Here is a 12,655-nt window from a genome sequence, read left to right on the forward strand (position 1 = left end):
GTATTTGACCTTCCAGTGAAGAACCTGAATTAATTTCTTTATTTTTAGGTTTTTTTTAAGGGAGGGGAGGGAAATTGGGGTTAAGTGACTTGCCCAAGGTCACACGGCTAGTTTTTGTGTTAAGTTTCTGAGGCTGTATTTGAACTCAGGTCTTCCTGCCTCCAGGACCGATGCTCTATTCACTTCACCACCTAGCCATCCCTATTAATTTCTTAATAAGTATTGACTTATTTGATCTCCTTGCTGTTCAAGGGATTCTCAAAAGTCTTCTCCAGCACTACAATTCAAAAATGTCAATTCTGTGGCACTCAACTTTCATCATAGTCCACCTCTCATACATTACTACTGGAAGAACCATAGCTTTGACTATGAACCTTTGTCAGCAAGATGATGTTTTTAGTATGCTGTCCAGATTTGCCAGAACTCTTCATTTCATAGCCACAGTCACTATCCCCAGTGATCTTTGAACCCAAGAATATAAAATCTTAAAAGACGCACCTTAAGCCCAATTTTAAAAGAAATAAACAAATAAAGAATTTTAAGAGGTTGAGGTTAGAAAGGGGTACATTCCAATCATGGTGGACAGTCAGTCTAAGGGCAGAGAAAGGAAATGGAGCAGTCATAAGTGAGGACAACAAGAAATCCAGTTTGACAGAAACAGAGTGTGGGATGGAAGGATTTATGATAAGGTTAGAAAAGTTTGTTGGGTACAGGTTATTCAGAGCTTTTAAAACTACACAGAGACATATATTTGATCCTTGAAGCATTAGGGAGCTGTTGGACTTTGAGTATGTGAATTACATGGTTTGACTTGTAGTTTAGGAAAAATTGTTTTCGTAGCAGTGGAAATAGAGGTAAACATTATTTGAAGTGGAATTATGACAAGGTAACTGCAGCAGTCCAGGTGACAGAAAAAGAAGGCCTGAACCACAGTTATGACCACACATGTATAATTTAATAATGATGATTATGATGATGAGGATAATATTTTCTAGTATCTATATACCATTTTAAAGTTTGTAAGATGCTTGACAAATATTTCATTTTATCTTCACAACAGCCTTTGTAGGGATGTGCTATTATCATCCCCATTTTACAGAAGAAGAACCTGAATCAGACAGAAGTTACATAACTTTCCCAGTCATACCGTTAGTAATTGTCTGAGGCAGGATTTGAATTTAGGTCTTCCTGGTTTCACTTCCAGTGTTCCTCCATCCACTGAGGCACCTAGCTGCCAGGAGAAGAAAGAAGGGGAAAGATGTGAGAGAGACACTGTGGAGGTAGAGATGGCAAGTTTTTGAAAACTCCCTAGATTTGTAGGGTGAGGGAGAATGTGGACTGAAGAAATCACTAAGGTGATGACTGATTTTCTTCTCTGGCTTTTGGCAATCTGCCTGATTGCTTAACAGGCACAGAATGAATAAATTTGTTGCCATATATTTCCATTAAATTTCTTATTCTGAATGGGGCCTGCTTCAACTATTTATCTTCATTTGTATGTTCTTCAGCCACGTGTCCCATTCCCTCTTTTCTCAAGACAATTAGAGCATCCTCAACATGGGAGCTTCTATGTCTGGACTGCTGTTCTACCTGAGGAATTTCTTGGGCCCCAGGATCTTCATTTCTCTGCTTACAGACATGTCAGTGGATTGGATTGTATGGAAACATGGTGTCTGTTACAGTTTGTACTTAAAGGTACTTTAGCAGCAGTTTTCCATACCTGACATGTCTTTGAGTGAAACCTAAAGAAAACCTAAAGAAAAATAAATTAATTAATTCAGGAAAGGAGTAGAATACATACCTTGTCCACTAGGTGGCAATATACTTGAGCCACGTGTAGGAAAGGATCAGGAATGGGTTTCAGCAAAGGCTAGTTTACTTCCACTGTTTACCAAAAAGTTCTCAACCTGAAAATTATTGGACTCTGACACATACTACTGTCCCAACATGGCATAGTTCTTGGTACCTTGGCACCAGGGCTAATTCAATATTTACCTAGGAGTATGAACATGAAATGTGGTTCTGAAAAATCAAAATGAGGGAATTCCCTATGGCCCATCATTACCCCATATATGAAATATGTCAGACCCAAGCAACCAAGACTAGAAGGGAAGCAGAAGGCTGTGAAACAATTTTTACAGCCAGTGTCTCTGATTTCTAAAACATATAAAGAACTGAGTAGAAGTTATAAGAATTCAAGTCATTGTCCAATGGATTAATGTTCAAAGGATATGAACAGGCAGCTTTCAGAGGAAGAAATTAAAGCTATCTATAGTCATTTGAAAAAATGCTTTAAATCTCTATAGATCAGAGAAATGCAAATCAAAATAATTCTAAGGTACCACATCACACGTATCAGATTGACTAACATGACAAAACAGGAAAATAATAAATGTGGGAGATGTGGGAAAATTGCAACACTGATGCATTGTTGATGGACTTGATGGATCTTAAACTGATCCAAGCATGCTAAAGAGCAATTTGGAACTATGTCCAAAGGGCTATAAAATTGTACACATCCTCTGACGTAGCAATACCACTTCTAGGTCTGCATCCCAAAGAGATCATAAAAATGGAAAAAAGGACCCACATATACAAAAATATTTATAGCAGTTCTTTTTTTGGTGGCCAAGAATTGGAAATTAAGGGAATGTCCATCAACTGGGGAATAGCTAAACAAATTGTAGTATATGAATGTAATAGAATAATATTGTGCTATAAGAAATGAGGAACAGACAGACTTTAGCAAAACCTGGAAAGACATATATGAACTGATGCTTAATGAAATGAGAAGAGCCAGTAGAACATTGTACATACTAACAGCCACTTTGTACAATGACTGACTTTTATAGACTGAGCTCTTTTCAGCAATGCAAGGAAAAGACTTAAGAAGGAAAATGCTATCCACATCCAGATAAAGAACTTTAGGGTGTGGCCAGGTGGCTCAGCGAGTAAGAGCACCGGCTCCAGTGTCGGGATGACCTGGGGATCAAATCCAGGCTCAGATCCTTAGCACCACACCCAGATATAACTGGCCGTGTAACCTTGAGCAAGTTACTTACCCCCAATTGCTTAAAAAAAACAAAAGAACTTTGGAGTCTGAATGCAGATAGAAGCATACTATTTCATCTCCTTTTCTTTTGTTGTTTTGTTTTGTTTCTTTCTTGTGGTGTCTCCCATTAGTTCTAATTCTTATTTACATCATGACTATTGTAAAAATATGTTTGATATGAATGTGTAAGTAGAGCTTATATCATATTGCATGCCTTCTTGGGGAGAGGAAAGAAAGGGATTGGGAGAAAATTTAAAACTCAGAATCTTATGGAAGTGAATGTTGAAAATGAAAAATAAATTACCTAATTATTAAAAAAAGAAATATATCAAACTCAAGAGGGAAAGAGGAGAGGATAGAGAGAACTGTGTTTAAGAGAGAGGAAACACTGGGGAAGATAGAATTGCAAGACAAAATAAACCTTCTGATCTTGAAGAGAGTGTAAAAGAATGAAAAAAATTAAAAGATTTGGAAAAATAAGAACTGTCAATCAACTGGTAAATGTCATTATCTTCTCCTCACTCGCCTCCCCCCACATAACCCATCAAGTTCATAAATCTTGCTGTTTTGACCTTCATAACATTTCTCACATCTGACCCCTTCTTTCCCTTCACACACCTACCATTATGGTTCAGGACCTATGCCCTCTTGCCTAGATTATTACAATATCCTCCTAATTGATCTCCTTGCCTCGAGTTTCTCACCATTCCAGGCCATTCTACATATTTCTGACAAAGGAATCTTCCGTAAGCACAAATCTTACTATTTGTCTTTCTTACTCAATTAACTCCAGTCATTTCCTTTTGTCTCTTGAATAAACTCTAGTTTTTAAAGCCCTATATAACATGGTTCTAACCTACCTTTCCAGTGCGACTTCAGACTGGGCTCTGTCCTAGGCTCTCTTCTTCTAAGTATCTCCATATTCTTAGCAATTTCATCAGCTCATTTGGATGCAATTACCATCTTGATGTCTATGATTCTCAAATCTACTTGTCTAGCCCTAACTTCACTGCTGACCTCCAGTATCACATTTCCAGCTGCTTGTTGGACATCTTAAACCGAATGTTCTTTAGACATCTTATAATCAACGGGTCTAAAACTGAATTTATTTCCTTTAAAATATCCTCTACTTCCTCATTTTCCTATTACAGCTGAGGTTACCATTATTTTCCCAGTAGCCCAGGCTCAAAACCTAGGTGTCATCCTTGACTACTCTCCCCCCAACACATCTAATCTGTTGCCAAGTCCTGTTGATTGTACTTTAGAAGCACCTCCCCTATATTTCCCTTTCTCTTTTCTGGCAATGTCATGACCCTGATGCAGGTCCTTATCACCTCATCCTTGGATTATTGAAAATAGCCTGCTGACTGATCTTTACGTCACAAATCTCTCCCTACCTCCAATCCATCTTCCATTCAGTAGTCAATGTGATCATCCTGCAGAATGTCTGACCAGTCACACACACACACACACCCCTTTCTAACTCCAGTCACTTCCCATCACCTCTAGGATCAAATACACTATCTGTGTGGTGTACAAAGCACTTCATAAACTGGTCCCTCCAGATCTTTTCAGTCTTCTTACACCTTACACACCCTCCCCCACCAATCTGTACCCTGTGATCCAATGACACTGACCTCCATGTTATTCCTTGAACAAGAAATTCCATCTCCTGATTCCAAGCATTTTTTTTTGCCCTATTGGAATTCTCTCCTTCTCTCTGCCTCCTGACTTCTCTGACTTCCTTCAAGTCTCAGCCAAAAACCCATCTTCTATAAAAAAAGCCTTTCTCAAACCCCTTAATTCTACTCTATTCCTTCTCTTGGTCATTTCCAATTTATCCTGTATGTAGCCACTTATTTGTACATAATTGTTTTTATGTTGTTTCTACCATTAGACTATGAGCACTCCTCGTTTACATGTGTATACATACATATATACATACATCTCCTTTTTTATATATGTATATGCACATACATAGATGTATGCACATAGACATACACACGCTTGTATAGATTGCTCTGTGTACATGTGTTATATATACATTTACATATGTAAAATGTATATATAAACAACAGATATATTCATGTAAATGACAGATAGATAATACCAGATATATGTGAGAAATTTTTGTTTGTTATTCATTCTCAAAGAGGACTATGACATTAGGGACATGATGATATGACTTCAATTTACTCCAATTTGAGGGAGGGAGGGCTGTGCAAAGCCACCAGTCTCACTTTTGCTTCATTAGCCATCAGGGTCCAGTGGCCGGATATCAGTTAGAATGACTGGAGACAGCCCAGGGTGTAATAGGAGACCTTGGTCCTTTAAGAGAGAAGGGGAAGGGGAAAAGGAAGGGAAAAGGGAATTAGAAGGGGAAGCCAAGACAAGGAAACACAAGGAAGGGCAAGGCAAGGTAAGGCAAGGAAAAATATAAAGCACTGGCCCTTATCTGACTCTGTAACCAGATTAAAAAAAACTGGGCCAATGACTTCTTATAATACAGATCTACCTCTTGCCCTAGTCCTATCTGCAGTCTTTACCACTTTCCCCCATATTTACATTCCTACTTGAATCCTTTGCCTCTTCCATAGTCCAAGAATCCCACCTTCTAGAAAGTGACTAGAAAGTCAGAACTTGCCTGGATCCCTGTTTTCTACTGCCAATCTTCCCTGCATGCCATCTGCCTTCTTGCTTGACACCATGCTCTCCTGACACCATCCACTTGTTATACCCCAATGGCACTACCTGACACTGATGGCCTACCGGTCCTGACTTCACATATTACTGCTTCCCAGATCCCCTGATATTCTCCCTATTCCTCCTTACTTCCTCTCCTACTAAACTTGACACGTATTCTTGTCTCTTATTCTATTCTAGAGTGTCTTTCTAGTATATGTGTCCTGGCCATGTTCCATCAATCCTCACCAGCTACCACATGAACCCCATTACTGATATCAGGAAATGTTCTATAAGAAATATTATATTAATGATAAATTATATTATATTGTATCATATGATTCATATATCATATTATTTCATTCAGTGTGATTAAACTTTGTATTTATGAGATTCTTTAATCATGCTAAATAAAATTTTTTCCAAAAAGAATAAAGGGGGAAAAAAGCACATTTTAGGAGAATCTTTCTCTGTTTACTTCCCCACCATACACACATACACACATGCAAGCATACTCATACACACACATGAAAATCAGGCCTTTATGGAAATGAAATTTGCCAGAGGAAGTAACTTCTGCACCCTGACTTCAACATCCCACTGTCAAATGATGCTGCAGCTTAATAGACTGAACCTCTTATTCACCATCTCAATCCCTGGAGGGAGGAAAACCTCCTACACGACTTGTAATAAAAGACCAATTCATTTAGATTTCCTGTTGTTTTCTACAATTACTTTCAATAACTTTTATAGACATTTGTAGACCACCATGAAAAAAAATTACATCATTGTTCAGGATTCAGTTTAGAAATCTGTTAGGAAATGTTTGAAAATTTTCTTTTTCATGCTTCTTCTTCAAATGCTCTGCTTCTGAATTTCTCAAGTTTGTGCCCTGAAATTAACATTTTTAATGAAAGAGGGATGTTGTTTTGAACACCTTAAAAAAATCTTCCAAAATAAAAAATAACAAATAAAAGCCAGGGTTTATTTTTTTTAATACAGTACCATGGCAATGGCAAATAAACACAACTATACAAATTTCCTTTCTTCATTTCCTTAAATACACAATCTCTGACCTCTGGTAGCAGGGAGTTTATTGTAATAAAGTAGAGGGGAAGCATTTTCTTCAAGCTTCAGGATTTGTTTTCTTTTTGTGATTTTATCCAGAGCAAGGCAAACAGAAGGTACTTAATCAATGCTTGTTTGCTAAATTGGAATTGAACGATGGTTTGTGCGTCAGGAAGTCACATTCCCTAGAACTACATTGATACTTTTTCTAATCTGATGACAAAATGGTCAAACCAATGATTGTTTAGTCTATAAACATTTGAGAAGTCAGGGATAGGGGAGGCAGCAACATATTGGGGGTTTTGGCTGACGTTTTCTTGTGTTTGATCCTAGCCTGTCTGAGTTCCTGCTAAAGGAAAGATCATTAAGAATTTGGATCTCAGCCTAGGGGTGGGAATCCTCCACTTCCATTTTTATCACAAATTACTTGAACAGGAAAGTGTAGTTCCAAAAAAGGTTGGAGGAGTGGCCCAACTATAGACCAGTCATATGGAACAGACACTTTCAACAAAAAAAACTTTTTCAAAAAACACTAACAACAACCATTGGGTATTCTAAGGGAACACTGACTTCGAAAAAAGCATTCTTGCCTGTAATTGGAACAATATTTCCTAATTACTTTGGAGAAACCAAAACATGATTATGATCAGAGTTCCCCAGAATCCCTTCTTTCAGAAAATTTTACAAATCACTGTTCCCCTCCTCCAAACACTTTGTGGAACTCCACTTTTCCGTTCAAGTTCAAGTAATTTGTACTAAAATTGAAGGCAAGAATTCCCACCCCCAATTTGAGATCCAAATTCTTCAGATCTTTCCTTCAGCAGGAGCTCAGCCAGGCTGGGATCAAATGCAAGAAAAGGTCAGCCAAAGCCCCCAAACAGAGCTGCTGGCAGCTTCAGACAAAAGTAATGATCTCCCTTCATGTTGAGTACAGGCATATGATAGGACAACCACTTCACTCTGCCATCTGGCCCCATCGATGTCCTACACCCACAGTTCCTTCTTTGCTCTGTTTCATAAGACTAGAATCTCATTTGCTAAGAAATACTAGTTACTCGAATGCAATAACAGACTTCCAAAGCTAAAAGGCCCTGCAACACATTTTCTCCATCTTTTTGATTTACAAACAAGAAAAATGAGCCCCAGAGAAGTTAGATGATTTCCCCAGCGTAACTATTCCACTTTGGGACTATTCTTCATTTAAAAAAACCTCTTTATATTGAACAAAAACATGCCTTTTAAAAACATCTATTCATTGATCTTCACCACTGTAGATCCAAAGAATAATTCCAATCCTTCTTCTTGATGCTATACCTTAAAAATGTGAAAATAAATATTATGTTAATCCTTAATCTTCTCAACATTAAAAATCCTCATTTTTGCATTCTGGACTTTTTCTATCCTTAGTTCTTCAAATTCTTCATAAGAAATATATTTTCATATCCTTCATCATCCTTGTTGCACTTTTCTGAATATAAAAGTTTGTCAGTTTCCATTTAAAATGAGGAATCCAAAACAGATCTCCAAGTATGATCTGATGAATTCAGAGTACAGCAGAGCTATTGCCACAATTAGTCTGGACAGGTATCTTACTACCTGAGGAATCCATACTTGCAATGGTGTGGGAACACTATCCACTGATATGTGGTCTTCATGAATTACCATGTCAGGAAAAAAAAAGTCATCTTGTGGCCAACCCTTTCACAATATACATACTTAAAATTAGCTTATTAATTAACTAGTTAAATTAATTAGTTTGATATTTGGATGATAATCATACCCTCTTTTTTAGGGTAGAAACTCTAGCATGGAGTGGAGATGTTTCTGAACTGTACAGTGGATAATCATACAGTTGAAATAGCCTGAAGACATGAATACCTTAATTGTGTGTCAGTACCACAACAAAATTAGAAACAAAACTTACCACGCATAAAGAAGGCATTTGTGATACTTGTCAATGGTACTGTCATCCCCAAGATACACAATAATATATTGCAGATCAAAGCAAGATGATCTTATAAGATAGCTTAACCCCTAAGCCTAGGTAAGATAACCTAAGAGACATAATGGAAAAGCTCCTTAAATCAAAAGCAAAAACAATAGGAAAACAAGAAGTCATCTAAAATCTTTAAGACAAACTCCAGAAAATATGCCTAGTGATGACATGGATAAGAACAATACCCATATCTCCAGTAATTTTGAAAAACTGATGGCTACATTTAAACTGGAATTCAGAAAAGATCTCTTTTTGAGTTATAGAAGGAATCTAAATAGCAGAAGAATTATAACTAGTCAGACTAATATTTAAAAGCTGATATTTGCCATTACCATCATGAAAAAAATATATTCTTCTAAAATATTTAATGAGAAGTATAAAAATAATAAGAGCTAGCATTTATATAGTACTTTATGTTTTGCAAAGTGCTTTACAAATATTTTCCTATTTATCCTCCTAATAGCAGAAAGAGGTAGGTGCTATTATTATCCCCATTTGACTGATTAAGAAATTGAGGCTGAGAGAGATTAAGGGACTTGCTCAGGGTCATACAACTAGTATCTAAGATTGGTTTTGAACTTAGATCTTCCCAGTTCCAGGTCTAGTATCCTATCTACTGTGCCACTTAAGGGTAAATACATTTCAGTACTTGTCCATAGCAGTATATGTTGTAACTATCACCACAAGAAGAAACAGGAGGAATATTTGTAAAAACAGACATGAAACACATAGAAGAAGGAACTTGAGAGGACTATTGAAAATGTGAGAGGAGGCATTTGAATATTATATAAATATATTTCTGGTATATACAGTAGACAACTTGAATGCCATATCACCTAAAGACAATAGAATAAAAACATACAAACAAAATACAAAAACAAAAAGAATCAAATTTTAGTCCCTCTTGCGATAGCAATTAAAAGACAAACAAAAGTTCATGATTTTTCCACTGAACATCTGAGGGTCTTCCCCTCCCACACTTCTTTTGAGAAGTCAAACTAGACCATCTTTTGCCTCAATTCTTACCTAGCCTTTGATCACTGGATGGGTGTTGCCTCAGACAAACTGAGACCTGGGAAAGACTTTAACTTAAAAAGACCAGGGTCTCCCACTGCATCTGGGGCCATCAACAGTCATCCTGACCTATGCCAATGACTCTGAATGAGAGAGTGAGGTTGATGACTTTGCACAGTTCTGCCTCACTTAAATTCAATTCACTTGCAGGTCAAGACATCAACTTCCTAGAGAGAAATGGAACCATTACATACAGCAGCAGCAGTAGAAGGAGCGAGTGAGCTGTGTGGCCAAAGCGTGTGACTTCATAGAGGATCAGACAGCAGAGTTCAAGGAGGCCTTCCAGCTGTTTGAACAGGGGATGGAAAGATCTTATACAGCCAGCGTGGGGACGTGATGTAAGCCCTGGGATAGAAACCCACCAATGCTGAGTACTCAAGGTCTCGGGGAATTCCAAGAGATGAGATGAATGTGAAGGTGCTGAACTTTGAACACTTTCTGCCAATGCTGCAGATCGCAGCAAAGAATAAGGACCAGGGCACATGTGAAGGTTATACAGAAGGGTTTGGGGTATTTGATAAGAAAGGGAACAGCACAGTCATAGGGGCTGAAGCATGACATGTCCTCATCATCCCCGGTGAGAAGATGACAGAGGAAGAAGTGGAAGTGTTAGTGGTAGGGCATGAAGACAGCAACGGTTGTATCAACTGTGAAGAGCTAATATAGACAGTGCTGAATGGCTGAGAATGACTCACCTTTCCACAAAGAACCCCCTAATTTTCCCAGAGTGAAAATTATCCTCTTGCCTCTGAGGCAACTAACTACAACTAACTAACTACATCCTTAATTATAAATCTCACCATATGTCCTCTTTGGCCTACTTGCTCTCTGCTTTGACCAAAAAAATTTACTATCTGTTCCTAGACAAAAAAAAAGACATCACCTTCCTGATGTCATTAGTCCTCTTGGAGAACAGAAGACAAACAATAACACAACAAAAGGGAAAGGGCAAAGTAAAACAACAGGTCAAAGAGAATAAAGAGCAAAATAAACAATTTAAAATTAACAGAAAAACATTAGTACAGAGACTTGAGAATCTATGAAATTGGAAGAAAGAGAGGATACCCAAAGAAGGAAGAGACAGAAAATTTCTGGTCCACATGGTTGAAAAAATTCTAGCAAAATGAAAGTGCAAATTGGATCTAATGAAAACCTTATTGCCAATATTACAATGAACAATAATATATATATATATGTCAAATGTATATATATGTCAAACATAGTAATTGAAATTCTATCTTCTCTGTAATACTTTAAAATGGTGGGTCTCACTAGGAACCACACTAATTTGTTCCAATGCTTCACAGAAGTGTGTGTGGAATGTTAGCAAAGTATTTTGTGAATTTCCTTCAGGTCTCAAGCCTAATCCCACTTTTATTCAAAAAAAGAAGTTACATATATATTAGAAAGACCTGAAAAATATCAATGATCTCTCTAAGTATAGACCAATTATGTGTCTTAGTACTTTATACAAATCATTCATATTTGGTATTACTAAAAAAAATCTATAAATAGTTACAAGAAAACAATATATAGACTGAGAAGCAAAAAGATTGTGCTAAAAAAAAAAAACCCTGGGGTATAAAGCATAACCCATTAAAAATTTATCATTTTTCTCCTGAAAATGCGAGAATATTGATACTATTTTTGTTGATTAGCATAAAATTTTTGACTTAATTCAGTAGTTATAGGTTATTCATGTATTACAAATATTTAAAGTAGAGCCTAGTGTAGTGAGAGCACTTGAGTATCTGGTATCCCACAAGGAAACTGTTCTTGATTTACAACCTGCCAACAACAATATGCCAAGAATAACTAATGTAAAATGGGGCATCTTCTAGTTTAATTCCAATTTAGTTCTTTCCAGTCCTAAATACTTTATTAGACTCCTGAATAGACCTAAAATATGACTTTTGAGTTAAAAAGGAATATAATCTAAATATGTTATTAATCAGTTTATGGCCATGTTTGACATCAAGCTATTTGGTTTCATCAATAAACTACATTAACATTTTATAGAATTTTCTTCCAATTATCTGCCTAAGTAATTTGAACTTGATAAATATATAATTTTTAGTATATACCTAAGAATACTAGAGGTTAAAACTTTTGAGCTTGAATTCAGAAGTTAAATTGAACCAATGGGCAAAGGTGATACTTACAAATGTCATGTTTTCTACATTGAGACTTATGGGCATTTTGAAATCAAAACTCAATTAAAAACACATTTAAAGCAAGTAAAATGTAAATAATATCAATCTTAAAGTATACTTTAAACCCATGGTAGATTTTGAAATTATCTTAACTAAAACATAAAATATTAATGAAACACAGGGCCCCTTGCTCTAAGGAAGTTATGCAAAGATTATACTTACTCCTCCCAAAAAAGCAGGAAGACAATTGATCAATTTGTCAAAAACCTACAGAAATTGTTTTGAAATTAGTAGACATAATACTGAAAGAGAGTCAAACCTGACAAGTACATGTCATTGGATGGATTCAGTGTCCTTTGAAGTGTTTTTCCCCTCTGGATGGATTCCACAAAAAGACTAAAATGCAAAAAAAAAAATATATCAAAACACCTTTCTCTTAGGCAACATCTACAAAAACTCAATCAACCTTACATCAACAATGGAGCTGCAAACAAATGTCTGAGATATGTTTTTGGATTTTTGGAAATTTAGAGATTTAATAATGGCAATCCTGGACTAGAGCCTCACCACAAAAAATTACAGAAGGGTTGTCTTGAAGGACCTCATACTTAGTCATCAATGCACATTATG

General features: G+C 36.6%; 1 pseudogene; it reads left to right on the forward strand.

Annotated features, from left to right (window-relative positions):
- LOC138170264 (myosin light polypeptide 6-like) overlaps positions 1 to 10,556 on the forward strand; it is a 49,759-nt pseudogene extending 39,203 nt beyond the window's left edge.
- The last annotated feature ends 2,099 nt before the right edge of the window (positions 10,557 to 12,655 follow it).

This window comes from Petaurus breviceps, unplaced genomic scaffold, assembly GCF_028583685.1.
Source record: "Petaurus breviceps papuanus isolate PSGF00001 unplaced genomic scaffold, PetGlider_PUasm1.0 38, whole genome shotgun sequence".
In the NCBI taxonomy this organism is placed as follows: Eukaryota; Metazoa; Chordata; class Mammalia; order Diprotodontia; family Petauridae; genus Petaurus; species Petaurus breviceps.